Source organism: Diachasma alloeum, unplaced genomic scaffold, assembly GCF_001412515.2.
Source record: "Diachasma alloeum isolate Michigan unplaced genomic scaffold, Dall2.0 Dall_scaffold_00216, whole genome shotgun sequence".
NCBI lineage: Eukaryota > Metazoa > Arthropoda > Insecta > Hymenoptera > Braconidae > Diachasma > Diachasma alloeum.
Window position 1 is genome coordinate 617,518 of NW_021680381.1, and position 6,113 is coordinate 623,630.

Sequence of the window (6,113 nt, forward strand, 5' to 3'; positions counted from 1 at the left end):
TTTCTTGGACGATTGACTTGCAATTTTCAGGAGAGTGACATTGAATGCGATTTAAGGATATCCACGTATCTTTTACAGTTTAGTACAAACCACACTATAGATTCAACTATTTTCAATCATCAAATTTGTCAATTAAATTGCGTGAGAAAAATTTCAACAAAATCATGAACATTCAGCGTCATTCAAATTACATTTCGCACAGAATTATTTGTTTAAATATTCGTTGTTTATATATAAATAATTGAAATTGTCTAAACTTTCGGAAATGATTTTGATTATTTTTACGGTGGAAGTTTTTTTAATACACTATTTGTAGGAAATGCTCGTAATTTTAAAAAAATACGCTTTTCATATTACGAGATCAGCCGCGTGTGCTGCGCACGCGCCTTCTCATATCCTCACGTAGTGGCGCTTTGGTTTTAGTCTTACGCTTACGCTTATTCGAGATTTTCGAGATATTTCGAGATCGATTTCCTTTTTCCTTTTTACGATAGAGAATAGGATTTCATCAATCTTTCCACAAAAGCAAACTTTCTAATTTTTTTTCAGATTTTTAAAATGTTGTCTAACGGCTTAATATCGAGGTTCAAATTCAGACCCGTAAAGTTTAAATAATTTTTTGTTTTTTTGTATACCCTCTCGGGTTTTTACGATTTGTTCCCTTCCCACCCCCCACCAATTCCTTGTAACGCATTCGCCGAGGGCCAAGGAAAAACCTCACTTGAGGGAAAAACCTTGACCAGGTAAAGTCGCCCCTTGTCGTACAATGAATCTGTGAAAATTAGAGCGTTAAAAATTCATTTTGCCCCCCCCCCCTCCCCACACCGGAATACGAACCCGAGTCGTCCGCGTGCCAATCCCGCGCTCTAACCACACAGCCATCGCCGTCGGTGTAAAGTTTAAATAATAAAATCATTGTAAAGTATCCGGAAACTTAGCGTCAAATGGGGCTCAAATGACAGCTTTGATGTGTGACTACAAAAATAGGAAAGCATTTCACTGGAGAAAAAATCGCCAAAATATCTGGATATCCTTAAGTGGGAAAAAAATAATGAAATTTCAGATTTCGTTGAAAATTCAATGAAATTCTAACATTTGAGCACCGTTAACACGAAAATTCTTCAACGTATTTGAATTTTCAATGAAAACATGAATATTCACTGCTAAATTACATTGAATTTTCAATTAACTGAAAATTGAAGAATATATTAACCAGAATTTTCTAGATTTCTATTGATTTTCATGGAATAATTGAGCTGAAATTTCCAGCCCCTATTCATTTTTCCATGAAATTCTAAATTTTAATTACGAAATTCCTTAAAATTTCAATGGCACTAAAATGCGATAACAATTTCCTTAAACTGTACCGGAAATAACAACGATTTTTTTTTAACAGTGTATGAGGTACACTCCCAGTGGTACATTATTAATTGTTGAATATTTGGACAAAAATCACTCCTTCCTGCGATGATTGCGAAATTAATGCTAATTCTACTGGACTCATTACTTTCCACTGCTTGAAATACAGAATTGAATTGTTTTATTGATAAAATCGAGCGAGAACCAAAAGTGTAAACTCAATGAATGTTTTCGCAGATATAACGGAGGGTATTTGTATTCTGCTACATTGTGGACAATCCATCGAAGTGCATCAAGCGATCATGTACATGATTAATCCACGAACAATTTGTTCTCCTCTAAGAGGATCAAAATAGCATTAAAATTCATTCATTCACTGCAAATTTCGAATATTTTGAGAATCTCAAAAGGAAACAGTATCAACTAGTTGTGCCATAGGATAGCCTTATCCAATCGAAACTGAGAAAGTGCTTTGGTGTCTCACAATCGCTCGAGTCCTCGAATCATCTGAAATTCATTCATCAAAGTAATTAGGGGAGGCGGCCCTGGAATTTTAAAGTCCTTCGATTTTTTAATCGTAGATTTGAGAGTTCTTAGTACTCGCTAGGAGCTTCAAAAAATTGGGAAAGTAGCATATTCTAAAGAGTTTCAAGGTGCACAAGGGATCAAAAAGGGACAAAATCTAAAAAGTCGCTCAAGTTTTTGAATCCTCCACGCATTCTCTCTTGATTATCATCAATTTAGAAATATATCCCGCGGTATTTACCCAGCATTGTATTTTTTTAGAGGTATCTGAGTACTATTGGCCCAGTAGAATCTTCAGTTTTTCGTTGCGTGGAAATTTGGGCAAGGATTTTCATGTCAATTGACAAAATACACGACCCGCCCCTTCTATTACGTAGATTTCCCTTTGTTTTCATTTTGGTTTTTGTTTTTTTTAATGAAATTGAGTTAAAAACAATTAAAATACGTACGGAAAAACAAAGGACTAGGTAAACAATCAAATCTTTAAGGGATGCTCTTTGAACATTTTACAATAGGGAACTTACATGAAGCACAATTCTTTGTAATTTCCCTATTCACACATTCCTCGTAATATATAGATAGCTAAATGGCGAAATTTATGGAGAAATATTGCCCAGATGTCTTATAGTAATTAATTGAAAATCAGTCGTTTTCGAGGTCAATTTTACGTTTATTACGCCACGAAGACGGTCAGGCAACGCTTTATTGGTCGAAAACGAAGAGAGTGGGGGGTTGTCATCCTCCATTGGCCGAGTCGTACCTCAAAAGATTGGGTTAGGTCGGCTCGAGCCATTCTGATTGGTCCAGCGCTCGACCGTCTGTGTGACGTCATTACCGATTTCAAAGCGTTTGAAATCTTCAACTTTTAACAACTAATTATTAATTAATGCGCAATATTTCAAACTTTTGTGAATAAAAAATGAATTATTCAGGTTCCAGAACAGCTTTTTTTCGCCTTGGCGGATGCAAAGTGAAATTTTACTTTCCGCCAAGGGGTAGGCGCAGTCAGATTTCCCGCGAAGCGGAACAGACGGAAAATAACGTCCTGACCACGGGAGGTTAAATAAAGGACCCTTCCCCATGTGCTTACCACCCGAGCCGAAGGCGAGGCTGGTAATTCCGCACGTGGGCCCGACTTCTTTATTTTACCCTCTAGGTTAGAAATATACTTTTTCTGCCTTGTGACGAAAATAGTTATTTTAATCCGTGGGAGGTGTGTAGCGCTCGCTGAAGACTGTGCTATCCTCCCATGGATCCAAAAAACATTTTTTCCACGAGTATCGAACCCTATTTTTCATGACGATGTGTGGAATAGTATATTAGGTGTACAAATTAATAAGATGCTTTTTTTCATGAAAATCAAAGTTTATTATAAAATAAAAGAAGACATTTAACGGTCGAAATATTCCCCATTATTTTCGGTGACTACTCCACCTCACTGGCAACTGATGAATTCCTTCGCGAAAGAAATTTGGCGGTTTTGACTCAATAAATTCCGCGACTTGAAATTCTCCGGAGTTTGCTCCTGTTCCACTTCTCTGAGGGCCCTAACAAATACCAAGAACTCTCAGCTCCATTGCAACAAAATCCAGGACCTTTTGAAGTCCCCCGCGGTCTCCCCTTAACTAAAAGAATCATTCTAGAGATATAAAACGTCATAAACCCCTCAGTCCGTGGTCTTTGAAGTAACGGCGCACAAATGACTGCCTCCAAACATACAAATAATCAACAAAACTCAAATAAATTGATAATTTCTCCATATTTTCTGGTCAATCTGTTTCGCACTTACGACGAATTTATTTCGGCAATTTAGACATTAAAAAATGAATTGAAAAAAAATAATAATGTAGAGGAATCTCCTCACTCACTCCGATGTCGTAAATTTGGGGAGAAATGGATCTGCTTTGTGTGTGAATCTCGATGATTTTTATTCAATGTTAAAAATTTGTAATTTTGAAGATGCCATTGTCAATTTTACGACTTCGGGGGTAATCGTAGACGCTTCAAAGCTTCATCAGTGTTAATATTTATATAGAGAAAAAAAAATTGAACGAGAGAAAAATTGAATAAAATGAAAAATGATGGAAATAGTAATTCGGGAATTGGAGCCATCGGCTTATGACGGCTCTACCGTTTCATTTCATTTAGAATTTCATAAATAAAAAACGAGATTTTATACATTCGTACGTATGTAATAATGTGTAACGATGTAATAGAATGAAAAATAAGATGAAAAATAACGGTGATAAATCGATGTTCTGCAAAACTTGTATATCTCTGATGTATGGATCTCGATGCGGATGGAACGAATATTCCTCTCCTTAAATCGCTGAATTTCCAAAGCCTCTGAAAATACGTTGACTATTGTCTCGTTGCTACTGATATTAACGTCAGTATTTACAAGTAAAATTTGTCATAAAACTCTTTCAAATAATGACAAATATGTGTTGAAGTGGTGAAACGTAATTCTCAATGTCAAATGTCGAATGTTCGTTGATTAGGAAAATATCCTACATTGAGAAGACAAGAGTTTTCTGAGAAGTGTATCTTTACTTGTATTGAGCAATTCATGGCTTGAAAATTACCAAGCGCACAATATCTCACAATATGAAAAAAAAATTCGTTCATATAAAAAAATGCATTCATATCAAGAAAACGAGTTCTCAAATAAATTCAAATGGTTTTTGCATTAAAATATTTTGGAATTGAGGCTAAAAACGATTAAATGAATTAATCAATTTTACTTGGCTTGAGAAATCGCCTTTTTGCCATCGAGAAATTGTCCTCGTCTTTAGGACAAGTACAAAATTTCTTGACGACAGTTTTTTTTTCTTAGTGCAAGATATTTTGCTCTTGAAACTTTTCGAGCCACAAATTTCTTGAGGTAAGTAAAGATGTATCTCTAAAAAAACTTTGTTTTTCTCAGTGTAGCAGGGGTTTTGGGTCGAAATGTTAAGAGAGGTTTTTGATCACAAATGAAAATTCGGGTCACAAGTAAAAAAGATATCGGTGGCGATTTTATATTGATTATTTCAAAGAAACATTTCGAAGAATCTTTTCATAGCCGAGGAAATTCGCCATTAAAATAGAGAGAATAATAATTAATTTATTACGGTAATTTTTTGAGTTGCACTTACAGAAATGGTTTATTTGGATTAAATAAACTTTATTTGAATTACAAATGGAATCATTTTCAAGACGGCGAAGCCAATCAGTAGCGAAGCGGTAAAACAGTTCAAGTAGATTTTGATAATTGGCCAATTTTCAGTGAATATCTCAAAATCTAGGGGAGGGAGCAAAGTTTTTGTCATTAACTTTTTTGTAGAACTCAGTTAACGTCAGTTAACGACAAAGATTATTACGAAAAATTCGTTATCTCCCTTAAATTCGGAGAGATTTGTCGAAAACGTAGCTAAAGGCTAAATCAAGGATTGAGAGAACTTATTAACTTTTAATAATCCTTAATTTAGATCGGATAAATCATTTATTTGGCTCTAATAGAGGGCTCTAATAGACCCCGAAGAAAATGAGAAAATGTTGAATTAAAAAAACTCATTCAGTTCCAAGATAATAACAAGATAAAACTGTAATTTTTTGCGTATCATGTTTTACCACTTCAATACATAAATATTGAAGAAATAATTTCAAAGAAATTACAATGCCTAAACAATTACCATTCAGAACTCACTGAATCTGTGAATTGGCCTCTTGTTTCTTTCATCCATTTTCCACTGAACCCCTGAATAAAATCGAGGGACCTACAGTATATTTGCTAGTATATTTGCGGGATTGCGAAGAGATTTGATAATAACACGGGTGAGAATAACGATGAATGACGGATCTCAGCCTACACGAGTGATTGAACGATAGTTAAAAATATCTGTCCGCTGATTTTCGATTGAAAAAATTTAAAGAGTGGGAAATGTAAAAGAATCAGCTGATTAAACCATCTTTTTCATTTCTAACTGAACGAGTCGAGCATAAAAATGAACAGGAGAGTCTCTATTCTCCCTTGAGACTAAAAAATAACGAGAGAAGGATAAAAACACGAAGATATTTGTCGATGATACTCTAAACACTTCAGATAATTTCAGACTCTTGTTCTATTCAGTAATAAAAACGAAGAAAATGTTAATGCATAGAGCAATATTGTAAGAATGAATCGAGGTATAATGATTTGATGTATAAAAGAATTTGTGCAGTATTAAGGCAATTATTTCAATGATTGA